The following is a 13,309-nucleotide window of genomic DNA, read 5'->3' on the forward strand; positions in this document are numbered from 1 at the left end:
TTTATTCTAATTACCAGATTGTATCTTATTTCAGCTTTATATCATTTAGCAAAAGTATATGGTATATACTGCAATAAGAGGTACGCTAATAATTCATTCGGAACATTCTGTCTCTGAACTCAAATGTTGCTCATCTGTGATTATCTTGTCATTCTTCTTGACAAACCAAAGGCGTTTCCTATAGCTCTGTGATCAAGCACCAGGGTAATCATGAGCGCGGACCCTCAAAGAGATGCTTTCATTTGCAGACATTCCCCTCACCTCATCCGTCAAGAGTAACGTGCTTCAAACACCCATGGTTCCTCAGAATATCCAGCAAAAAGAACTGTGAACAGAACATATAGACGGTCTATGTTCAGATGTATGTAATTACCATGCATGCTAATGCTGTATCTTTATGGATTGATGTAGGCATAGTAAAAAGAGCATAATAAGATTCAAATTGGTGTGTTTTTTTCTCTCTGTGGTTTCTAATGTGTTCTGAGTTGCCAATATGGTGTTTTAGGTGTTTTCTATGGTCGTTTTGGCATTGCTAGGTGATGGCGTAGCTGTTCTGAGTTCAACATTTTATCATGTTACTATGGTTTTGGGTGGTACCAGGTTGTTTGGTGGTTCCTAGAGCATGATATTTTGGACTCTATATGTGTTTTTTTCCCCACCCATCTGATCATTAAATAACAGCACACCTCTCCTGATCATGAAGTAAACTATCATTTACATCTGTAGCACAAATAGTGCGTGTGCGGGATGAGATACTCGCCAAAGTTGAAGATTTAGGGCCCTATTTTAACGATCTAAGCGCATGGTCTAAAGCGCAAGTTCACTTAGGCCGTGTCCGAATCCACTTTTGCTAGTTTAACGATGGGAAAAATGGTCGGCGCTCCCGGCGCATGGTCTAAAAGGGTTGTCCATATTCTCTTAATGAGTAATGGGTGTGTTTTTACGTGCGTTAAACCAATCAGAGTCTCATCTCCCATTCCCTTTAAATGCCAGTTGCGCTCGCGCCACGGCGGATTTGCTATTTAACATGACGGAATGTGATAGTGGAAAGGTCGAACGCGTCTCCAGAGCGCAAACGGATCTGCTCGTGCGCGAGGTTAAAGTGCGCAAGCAGAACATCTACGGGACAAGCCGGATTCAACCATATCTTTATGTACACAATAATAATCTTTTACATTGTGATCCTTTTATTTTTAATATTTGGCATGTTTGTGTGTTGCTGTGCGTCCCTGTGTGTTTAATAAGCAGAGTGTATGCGCATTGTGGACCCGCCTATAGGCGCACATTACTAACTAATACTAACACATTACTACTAAAAAATTGCGCCATTGACTTTAGACCAGGGTTCAGTTGGTCAATGGCTCAGTCTATTTCAGTTCCTCAAAATAGCAACATGCCAACAATGCGCCAGAACACACCTCGTTTTCAGACCAGCAGCCCATGGGCACACACATGGGCGCAAATGCATACTTAAACAACGTGGTTCAGGACGTGAAAATGAAAACTGCGTTGGGCTGAAACTAGCAAACTAGAATGAAACTGCATTGCGCCGGGTGTAAGATAGGGCCCAAAATGTGTTTGTTTTTTCACCCATCTGATCACTAGATGAGATACTCGCCAAAGTTGAAGATTTAGGGTTAGAGGTTTGTTCATATCTCTCTAACCCTAAAGGTATGAGCACTAGTAATATCTCGTGACCCGACCTCCTGACGAAAGAGGAAAGCTTCTCATCACTCACACCTTTGGCTCTGACAGGTCTTGTTTTACAGGTCTCCACAATACAAGGCTCAGAGGAGAAGAGAGCTTTTGGCGGACATCATGTCTAACATCTTTGTGCTGACTCATTCCTCTGTTCTCACAGGGAAGATTAAAGGTGTGTGTGTCTTCACTAGGCAAACACAAATTTCCCTTAATGTTTCTCCCATCAGTCCTTTATGGGTCTAATCTCTTTCAGGTTCCATCCCGCCTGCGCTATTGATCCTCTCGGTGCCGCCGACACAAACTACACACACACGTTTGATCTGAGACAGACAGATGTGCTCGAGACTAAAAGTGATGGAGAATTCTTGCCCACGAGGTTTGAGGTTTGAGGTTTGAGGTCTATGGATTGCTTTCATAGCTTATCCTGGGCAACTTATTTAATAAGAAACATGACGTGAGGCTCTGGATATGAAACTTTTGGTTCACTGACATAGTTGGACATCAAATAACTAGAAGACATTAAAGGGGTCATACTATAAATAAAAATGCTTTTGATTTTCATTCTTTTCTAATTTAACAATTTAATAAGAAATTCAATTACAAATGAAACAATTTGGGTAAAAATATTATGATTTAATTGAAAAATTATTTCTTAAAGGTCCCATTGCATGGATTATTTTATTATTTTAGAATGTTTCCTGGGGTGCCCTTATAATGTTAGTGTGTTTTTTAGATCAAAAGTTGTTATAATTTAGAAATAAAAGGTTTTTAGCCTCTGATTTGAACGCTCTGTTTGAAGGGGCGTGTCTGCTGTGAGACTTCAGTGTAAACACCCACTGCTGTGATTGGCTGCTGTGAGACTTCAGTGTAAACGCCCACTGCTGTGATTGGCCCACATGCTTGCATATGAAATATCTAGCATTACATGTGGAACTCTCTCAAAAACTTTTACTATTACAGCTATTATACGTTTTTACTATTACAGCTATTGGGATTAACAAATCGTGAGAAGTTTTTTAAGTATTTAGATCTATTCCCATCACATTAAAAATTGCAGTGATGAGCATTGAGCAGATGAGAGCCTGTTTATCACGTGAATGAAGATCTTATCATTGCAAAGCAGTTTCTGCACTCTCACTAATGATTTCACCAATGCAAACATGAGGTAAGTACAGTAAGAGTTTTGTTGTGCAGCGTAACAGCGTCATTGATATCATAACGAGTTTTGGCAAGTGTCCAGATAAACTCACGCTGTGTGATTGACAGCTAGGGCGATTGGAAAGGGATTGTTATTTGATCGCTTTCTGTATATATATTAATCACAGTTTAAGTAAGATTATTTTCATCCTAGTAAGAGAAACGACGTGAAGTTGATCGTTTAGTCACTGGCTTGATTTACTGATGCATAAACAGTATTGAACGACTTTGAGAGAAAGATTATCTGTCTGAACTTGAACAATTACACATCAGAAATTCACATAACCCACTGGTTCTTCAGAGGCTCGGATGAAGGAACTAAAAAAATACTTTTGTGTTAATTTGTACATCCAAACACTGAGCAACTGCCATGCTTCGCTCGTTTGCAAGCCATGATGTCTCTCGAGGAAAAACCAATATCGCGCTCGTGCAGCTCATTTTCTCATGGGCGGGCCAAATTCTCTTTGCGGGCAAAGAAGAGAAAGGGGAGGTAACCTTTCCCCTTATGACGACATAAGGGGAAGATTTCTAGATTCGCCCGTCTGAGCTTTCATTTTCTCAAAAATACCCAGGGTTTACACCCATCAAAACGTCTAGCCACTGGGGGACCATAGGCAGGCTAGGGGAACACATATTAAGGTTAAAAAACTTCATAAAGTGAAATTTTCATGCAATGGGACCTTTAATATTTTACTTTGTTGACAATTTTTCTGTCATTTTTGCAACATTAGTAAACACTGCATTAGTGACCGAGAAAGTTTTTGTTGTTGGGTGGTTTCATGATTGTGACATCAGACATCATAATGAGACACATTTGCTTTCTTAGTATCAAAGCTCTTTTTGGACTGAGGAGTTCTGAAAATTAGTCATTTATTTAAGAAAAAAAACAAGGAAAACGCATTTTCTTCAATTAGATTTTTTTCCCCGTACAGATTCCTTTTAAGATAGTCCATAATACTAGCCTACCATAATACATTAGTGCCAGTGGTTTTTAAATGTCCTATGTGTGTGCATTATAAAACTGTCCATCTCTGCACTGCACATCTTAACATCCTCTTTACATTAAGACCTTGATCTAACAGCTAAATAGCATGTTGGTGAAAAGCAGTAAGTCACATCAAAAAGACAATTAGTCGCTCTACAGGCAGAAAAACGTTTAATAGCCATAATTAACCATTAACCTTCATTGAATATGAATCTAATGGAGCTCATTCAGAATGGCGTTTAAAGTGTTAAGACCAGTAAATGCCCTCATCATTTGGTGAGCTCGCTCCATATTCACTGAGATTCTCTGAAAAGCTCCTAATGGTGGGCCAAGTAGACATTTTCATTACTTTTCATGACCTGTGCCAGTCAGCCTGAAGTCCATTATGTCTGCAGAACGGCACACAGAGGGTAAATTTGCCCTGCGCGGGTCGAAACGTTTCTGAGGTGTCAAGTGGACAATAAAAGGGGAGAGAATATGAAATTTGGTCCAAACGGGCTATAAACGGCTCTTGAAATGACAGAGAAATGTTGAAAGGTGCTGGTGGTGAGACATGTGACCTGCTGCTGAATTCAAAAACTGACTTTTAAATTTCTTTTCATTTCCACGGGGAGAAAGTGTGAAGGTTGACAGTCATCACAGAGATCTGGACTAGTAAGCACACATGCATGCTCATCTCCTCGTGTAAATTCAAATGCATTTCAAATACTGCAAATGCTGTTTTCAATCCACTTTAGTCATTTCAAAATAATTATGACGGCCATTTTGCACATAAGGTATGTGCAAAAACAATCACGCATGCTGTCTATAACCAACCGGATCACATTATTATTCATAGGTATTTGTGTGCAAAGTGTGGTTCTAGCAAAAATCAATTTTACACGTTTGAATAAACCCTGATGCATATGATATCATGTAGCATATGTGAGTAGCATCCAGTTATCATCTTAGGAAAAAAAATATTTTAGTTACTATATATTTTTATTTATTCATTTATATAATATTTTTATGATTTTTTTTTATTAACTTTTAATTTAATTTAATTTATTTTTTTATTTTATTTTTTTTATTCTAAATGTAGCAGTCTGATCAAATAATGATTAAAAAAGAGATGTTAATAATAATCACTGGCATTATCAGTTCATTCATCGGAGGTCAAATAAAATGCACTGGATTATAGAAATTGGACTGGATTAATGCACATTATTTTGCATGTTAGCATGATATTCCTAATTTTGATTTATGTCTACCATTACAAAAAATGTGTATACTCAACATATGAATAACTATGAATCACCCTGCAATAACTTTTGCAATTTACACCATATTGTGAGTAACATCCAGCAGACAATCATGAAACACGAGTCCCCTCAGCAGCTGCAGACGAGTTTATTTTAGACTTTGTTTGATTGTGCTTTTTGTTCCCAGGGAGGGTATAATTTGGTGCATGAGCGCCTGAGGGGGTGAAGAATACCCCTGCATAATTAAAACGACACAAACGGAGGGAGCATATTGATTAATTCATGATGAAGATTCAAAGAGATCAGATTAAACAGTGTTTGATCATAAAGAATTGGCTGTTAAAGATGCAACACTAATCCATCTGCCTCTGCAACTGACTCCACATACGCTGAATTATGAACACTTCGCTGACGTCGGAAACGATGTGGAATTAGTTGATTGTGTTGTACAGTTGTCAAGGTAGTTTATTCTGAAAGAGATCAGTCGTGAGCTTCTGTGCTCCTTGGAAAGACGTGTTTTCATGTTTAAATACTGGTTAAATGAGTGATGAGTTTGTATTAGATGCCTAAACAACCTCTAAGAAAAAATACAAATCTGCATTAGTACATTTTTTTTAAAGGAATAGTTCCATAAAAAGTTATCAAAATTGTCATGCAGCTCTTTTACATTCAACATGTCCTACTTGTATGATGATACTACTTCCTAGGGCTTGACAGACATACTGTAGTATGAACTATAAAGTGAAGTGAAAATCAATGTCAATGTATATGATAACAGAAATGCTTATTTTTTGGGTGGACTATTCCTTTAAATACATTACCATTTGAAATCTGTCCATCACCGAGACGGAAAACAAGTTCAAATCAAATTTGGACCACTAATTTCATCATTATACAGCATTTTTTAAGAGGTCATCCTTCAAATGAGCCATAATGGAGTAATTATGTCGTTAGGCTGTGGATGTTTCACACAATGCTAGAACAGATTTGAGAATAATTACACCTCAGATAGATCAGCTCTGGCCCTCTGCAGCTCAGCTTCCACATGCTCTTGATAAATAACAGAGATTCTTGCCCAGTTTGCTGTCATGATAGTCCTTGTTTATATCCAGAGTTTGCAGTAAATCACTCTGTGAGTTTCCAAGCACGGCCGCAGTTATGTAGAGGGGAGTGGGAGACATCGATTGCGTGCCGTCATACTTTGTTATTGTGACACTAACGTCACACTTCCACATACATAAACAATAGTTGCTGGACATTTTAGAAGGTTTGTTTTGGATGAAAAAATGTTGTAAGCATCTGAAGCGATTTTAAAGTTATTTTTTACCCGCAATCTGTTTTTGTTTCTACGCTTCTAGAATATTTCCGGTTGTTTTTTGTTATGACTGATGATCCTATCTCATATTGATATGATGATCCCCTTTGCAAAGGACTCTTTCTTAAAATCTGGAAACTATTTTCATTCAATTCTATTCTATTTCCTTTCTATCCATCATTTCCAACCGGAAGAGAACCTGTCATTAATAATGTCAAAATCAGAAAATTGTAGCATATTTATTTTATCTATCGTCTGTCGTTTTATTTTATTATTTATGTTGTTTACAAACTTTACTCTAGTTTACATTATTTATTTTTTTAAGTCTAATCCGGTCTGTGTTCCCTTGTCTTGGTTTTATGTTTATGGACTCTTGATTTAAAGTGTGTTCTGTTCCCCATTGTTTCTGTGTTTACTTCCTTGTTTAGTGCCCAATGCCACTCTGTTTGTTGCCATCATAGATATCCATATAAGGCTAGATGTCTTAAGGCGGAGTCTCGAACGACATCACCGGCGGCCATCTTGCCACAGGGAAGCGTTCTGGCGAGCTCTGTGGTACCTGAAGTAAGGTGAGTGATCAGCACGAACACAAATCCTCTTATCTCGCTGAAATCTTGACGGATTTACAAACGGTTTGGTTTCTTACAAACGTTATTAACGTTGCTATAATTCCTTCATATGGAATTCCATGGTTATAATTATTCATATGTATGCAGTGTCATAACTACATCTCTGACGTTTATAACAAACCAAACCGTTTGAAAATCGGTAGAAAATTGAGCAAGTTATGGTTATTTAAAAAGTACATGCACCATTAAAACACAATGTTATGAGTGAGCGAGCTCCCTGTGGCAAGATGGCCGCCACGTGTGGAGGTCGACCTCCATTGACCAGCAGCGCGCACGAGACATCTAGCCTTTATTATATGATATCTATGGTTGCCATAGCTACCCTCATTAGTTGTCTTAGTGATTCATTAGCTTCACCCTCTCCTTGTTATCTTGTGTATTTATACCCCTGTGTTTCCCCTGTTCAGTGTCAGTTGATGTTTCTCTGTAGATGCTTTAGTTTTTGTTTTCCTGGTGTGCTCCAGCGCTGTATTTCCTAGTTTGTTTGTTTGTTTGTTTGTTTAACATCATTTTGTTAAATTCTCCCTGTGGTGAAAATCAAGTTTTTGATGTTGTTTATATGTTTATGTAGTGTTTTTAATATGCTTTAAGACAAACCATTTGTAAACTCATAAGTCAACACCATTGCTGAGTATTTTCTCTTTAAAACTGCAGTGAAAAAGAGAGATGCCAGGCTATCCCATTATATTTCTTTTGTTGAAGTGAAAACTCAGGTATATTTATCATGGTTGTTCTCAGATGTATCTGCCAATATTTTTTACTTCCATTCTAGAATATCTCTGTCTGTATTTATTTATTTTATTGGAGAAATATATAGAGTACAGATAAACTAAACAGAAATTGAATCCAAAGATCCTCCGTATTTTCCTTATGCAAACAAAATATATATGCATATTTACACCTACATATGTACACATGCATACACAAATAAACTTAAAGGGGTATTTCACCGCTGGAAAGATGAATGTGTATTTAAAGTGGGTCATTTATGTAGTAGAAATGTGAAATTATTTTAGAAGTTGGTGTCTTCTAGACTGAGGAAAGCCAGAAAATGTATTTTTGGCTCATGTGGATGAAAGACTACAACTCCCAGAATGCACTTGCTTCGCTGCCGTACGAGGACACTCCCAAGCCACGCCCCCCGGTTACAGAGGGCAGTATCGGGAGAAATGATACAGCTAGGCTACTAGTCGACTGGAAACTGAAAAGACAGCGTTTTATCGTGAGATCCCCCTATGGGCGGGTTGAAGACATGCGGAACGAGCTCCTCCTATTGGCTGTAGTCTCTCGCCTCTGGACAAAAGAGCCTCTGATGAGCTAAATGACGATTTTTGCGTCATCTGAGTTTTTTTTCCAGACACACAATACAGAAATCTCTCGTCTCAGGGGGACATGAGGGAGGGAAGCATGGTCATTCCAAAATACTATCGGGTTTCTACTGATACAAAGCTAATCGGTTTAGTATCCCCTTAACATTCCTATACATGCACATGCCACCTAAGTATATGCAAACATATGCCCATCTTACAACATACAGAAAACTCCTAAAACCCCCAAAAACTGTATTTGTAACAGTTGTACTCAAATATATAATGTTTCCTTTCTTTGTCTGTTACTTACATTTTCATATCTTTTAGACCGCAGTAAAGCTGGAGCTGTCGAGTGTTTGCCACCAGGGGTTCGCACATCTCGGCTCCAGGCCGTCGGGAGGTTTGAAGAGGTGAAAGCACTCTGCATGGAAATGGATGTCATGATCAGCACAGTGTGATGGAATATGAAAATGTATTTTGTGAATGTATTGAATTCAGTATCGCGCCTTAGGGGGACGCCCCCAGTCCCAGGTGAACGGGAGAAAGAAACAGCCGACAATTGAAAAGATAAAAAAGCAATCTTGTGCACCTGTAACCTTTAAGAGATATTTCTCTCGCTCTCTCTCTCTCTCTGAGATGCTTTCAGCAATCACTTGTATGGCAAGGAACCAATATATGAGGATATGTATGAATCTGTGAAGGTGAATCACGTTTCTGAATCACAAGCTGAGTCAAGCAGATTGAGAACAGAGTTTGTGTCCATCTCACTGCCAAAGCTTTTACAAGCTGCGAAATTAAAGATCTGTTCAATTACGCTCACATATAATTCTCTTATATCACTGATAGGTATTTCTTAAGATCAAGAGGAAAACGGGATGAACATTTAAGCAGCCAAAGGCAAAGAAGATGGGCTTCATTTATGAGCAGAACATTTGTTTCTGTGTAAATTGTTCTTAAATTATTCCAATATGTGATTTTTTTTTTTTTTTTGGTTGGTTCTGGAAAAATCTCATTGGCTCACCACATCATGTCGTCCCAAACTCGTATGCTGTTCATTTTCTGTGGAAAAGAAAAGAGAATTTGTAAAGAATCATTTGACAGTTCAAAATGACCAGAGCTGTCAAGCTCCAAAAGGGACAAAAAACACCATTAAAGTTTCATAAAAGTAGTTCATACAATCTGTGTTCTATTATACAAGTCGTACGAAAGCTTTATGAAGCTGGTTTTCACAGAAAATATTCCCTTCTATGGAAACTCTGAAATCTCATATACATTTGCATCTCTTTAGACTTCTCACTGAATGACATAAGGGTGAATATTATAATGACAGGGTTCTCAACTGTTCCTTTAACCCTCTGGTACAGTTCACGCATCGGTCAAAAATGACAGAATTTTCCATTTTTATTTATTTCAATGAAATTATATTTTAGTTTGTTAATGTTTTTTTATTTAATAATTTGTATTTTAAGGGGATTTTATGGTACTAAATTATATTTACGCTGTATTTATAATCCATTTATTCACTTTTTGAGCATAGACCTGAAAGTTAAATTTCCAACTTACGTAGACCTTGAATGCTTTGAGCACAGACTTAAGTTTGATTCTTTATAAAGACAACACTTGGCAAATTATTGCTTAAGTGAAAAAAGTTTAAAAAAGTTAACTTTAAAAAAAGTGACAGAATTTTGCATTTATTGTTATGAAAAATGCACAAAAATACTATTTTCAATTTTATATGAAATATATATTTTCAAAAACACGTTTTACTCTTAAACTGCAAAGAAAGTCAAATCCATAAATCTAAACAAGCTTTATATAAAAAAAAATTGCTTTCAGTAAGATTTTGTTTGGGCGCAGTACCAAACGTTTCCACTAGATGAAATACGCCTCCTTTCAAATGTGCACCTTTTTGACCACGAACAATACATTTAACCTTTATGAATCATATCCATGATTTTTCTTTTGTGTTCACATAGCAAGTATCTTAATATTTTTTTGGTAAAAAATCACAGAAGAACACCAGAGGGTTAAGAAGTGATGTATCAGAGACTCAACAGATGTAGGCTATTTAGGACATCCGGTAATACTCTCGAAGATAATAACCTTTCACAGCACACCACACGAGACATAACCTTATCAAGACCTTCCGTTTACAGCTGACTGAATGTGATTTTAATCTGTCTCTCACCAGGTCAGGACTCAGAGGGTTTAACTTATTAAACCAAACAACCTGCAATCAGGGAAGCACCATTGTACATTCTGTTTGAATGTGAGCCAAGCAGAAAGCAATCTGTGCCTCGCAACTGAATTAAACAAACCAATCTGCTATTGTACAGGCCACAGTTTCAAACATGAGCCAAGGCTATCCTTAAAGACCAAAGGGGAAAGTTGACATATTTTGTTGGGTAAAATATGATAATAGCCTGTAATCAATATATATACACACACATGTATATGAAAACTTTTTTAATTTTAAGATCAAGGTAAATTGTACTTAATTTGTCTTCCGGGAAACATGTAAGTATCTTCTGTTGCTTTCGAAGGGCAGTACTAAATAATTCTTTTTATATATTTTAACAAAATAAGAAAAATCTTCATCCTGTTCAAAAGTTTTCACCCCCCGGCTCTTAATGCATTGTGTTTCCTTCTGGAGCATCAGTGAATGTTTGAACCTTTTAGTTGTATTTGAGTCCATCAATTGTCCTCAGTGTGAAAAGATGGATCTCAAAATCATACAGTCACTGCTGGAAAGGATTCAAATATGCAAATATGCTGGAAAACTGAAGAATTTTCAGGACCTGAAGAACATTGGGCAGTTTAACTCAAGATCAACCATCACAAAACAAAAAAGCAGTCGTGGATCATCCAGGTAACGACACAGTATTAAGAATCAAGTGTATGTAAACTTTTGTACGGGGTATTTTTATAAATTCAGCTATTTTTTTGTCTTGTGGACTATATGTAAACATCTTCTATGTGAAATATCTTATTCAGGACAGTACTAAATAAAAAATAACATGCATTTTGTATGATCCCTCTTATTTTGTTAAAATTATTCACAGATTCTGCAAGGGGTGTGTAAACTTTTGAGCAGCACTGGATGATCTGATTTCTCTGGACATGAAAGACTGTCAATTTTGTATAGCAGATTTACATAGGCTATTTGTTATTTATTTTGTTTGGACAGACATAAAAATCTAAAAACTGATATTTTTCCATTGAGATGGTTCTCTTTATATTTACTATCGAACATGTTTTATCATTCACTATTGAACAGGTTTTTATCTCATATCCATTTTTTCGTTTTAATTTACCTTTTTGCAAACCAGTATCGTACTATTTTTGTACTTTTAATAACTTTATATCTTTATATGTACCTACATATACTGCCTTATATATAAGGCATGAAATGTGTGTGTTGGCGTCACGGTTCGGTGCATAAATTTACACGCAGAATACACGGTATAAAAATAAATAAAACTTGCGTGCAAATTAATTAATGTAATGCGGAACTACTGTTAGATACGTGGGTTCTTTAGGGACACCCAATCTGTAGCCCAGCTTTAGCTCTGAAGCAGGCTGCGATGTTAAGATTGCAATGCTAGAATATGTTGTGTGTGTGTGTGTGTGTGTGTGTGTGTGTGTGTGTGTGAGAGAGAGAGAGAGAGAGAGAGAGAGAGAGAGAGGCGCGGGCGCGATCGAAAAGTCGCAAAGTGTTTAATTATATTTGTGTGCGTGTGTGTGTGTGAGAGAGAGAGAGAGGTAGAGAGAGAGAGAGAGAGAGAGAGAGAGAGAGAAGTAGAGAAAGAGCAAGAGAGAGAGAGGGAGAGAGGCGCGGGCGCGATCGAAAAGTCGCAAAGTGTTTAATTATATTTGTGTGCATGTGTGTGTGTGTGCGTGTGTATATTGTATATTTGTATATTGTGTGTGTGTGTGTGTGTGTTAGGCGCGGGCGCGATAGAATATATTAATCTGAAATGTAGCAAATTAATTTTCAATTCATTCAGGTACAATAACCAAACATATCTCAAGGTCTTTTTGTCTTTTTATTAATTTAATTAATAAACAAATTTTATATAAAACTATTGTCAGTGCACTACAAATAAACCGGTATTCTATGCCTTTACTTTATTAATAAAACTTATTTAAAAAATACATGGCTTAGGTAATTTATTTTCCTTTGGTGGCCTGAGACATGCACAAGCCTTCTGCATTTTTATTTTGCTTTTCCCTCCATTGTACCGAACTCGTACCGAACCGTGATGTCTGAATCGAGGTATGAACCGAACCGTGACTTCTGTGATTTCCACCCCTAGTACACACAGAATGAACTGTACTGTGTTGACATCGAACAGTGACTTGTTGGCATGTTTCACACTTTCTTCCCACCTTCATGACTTGCAATTTGTCACACGTTAGATTAATGTATAACACATCATCACTATATCTCTCACTCGCACACCATCCATATAAAGGTGCTGCTATATCCTTGCCTTCATTACAGCTGCACCAAGCCCCGGTCCTCATCACGCTGAGATGTATAATTAACACACAGATCAGCGAGGAGACAGGCAGAGGCCGCCGGAGCCGCACTCGCTAATGATTCCAGAGAGACTTTCCTTCACTACACAAAAAGAACAGTGGACCACGTTTAGATAATTGAGAGCTTCGGTATATTAACACACACTGTTACAAGCAAAGATTAAAGCAGTTACCTCAAAATTAAAATTCATCCTTATGATGTTCCATATCCATATGACTTTTTCTGTTTTTTTTCTGTGGGACACAAAAGGAGATGTTAGGAAAAAAATTTACTTTTTTTTTTTGACGTGACAAAATTATATTCTTTTTTATTTAAATGGATGCAAAAGTGATAAATAATATCTATCTAATCTATCTATCTATCTATCTATATATATATATATATATAT

The 13,309-nt window shown here is 37.1% G+C and overlaps 1 long non-coding RNA gene across 1 annotated transcript; it reads left to right on the forward strand.

Annotated features, from left to right (window-relative positions):
- The first annotated feature begins 11,813 nt into the window (after window positions 1–11,813).
- On the forward strand, window positions 11,814–12,559 carry LOC309491298. Its single transcript, XR_014203001.1, has 3 exons — window positions 11,814–12,140; window positions 12,183–12,261; window positions 12,325–12,559. It is a non-coding gene; the product is annotated as an uncharacterized lncRNA (long non-coding RNA).
- The last annotated feature ends 750 nt before the right edge of the window (window positions 12,560–13,309 follow it).

The sequence above is a fragment of the Leuciscus leuciscus genome (genome assembly GCF_965113295.1).
Source record: "Leuciscus leuciscus genome assembly, chromosome: 25".
Classification (NCBI taxonomy): Eukaryota; Metazoa; Chordata; class Actinopteri; order Cypriniformes; family Leuciscidae; genus Leuciscus; species Leuciscus leuciscus.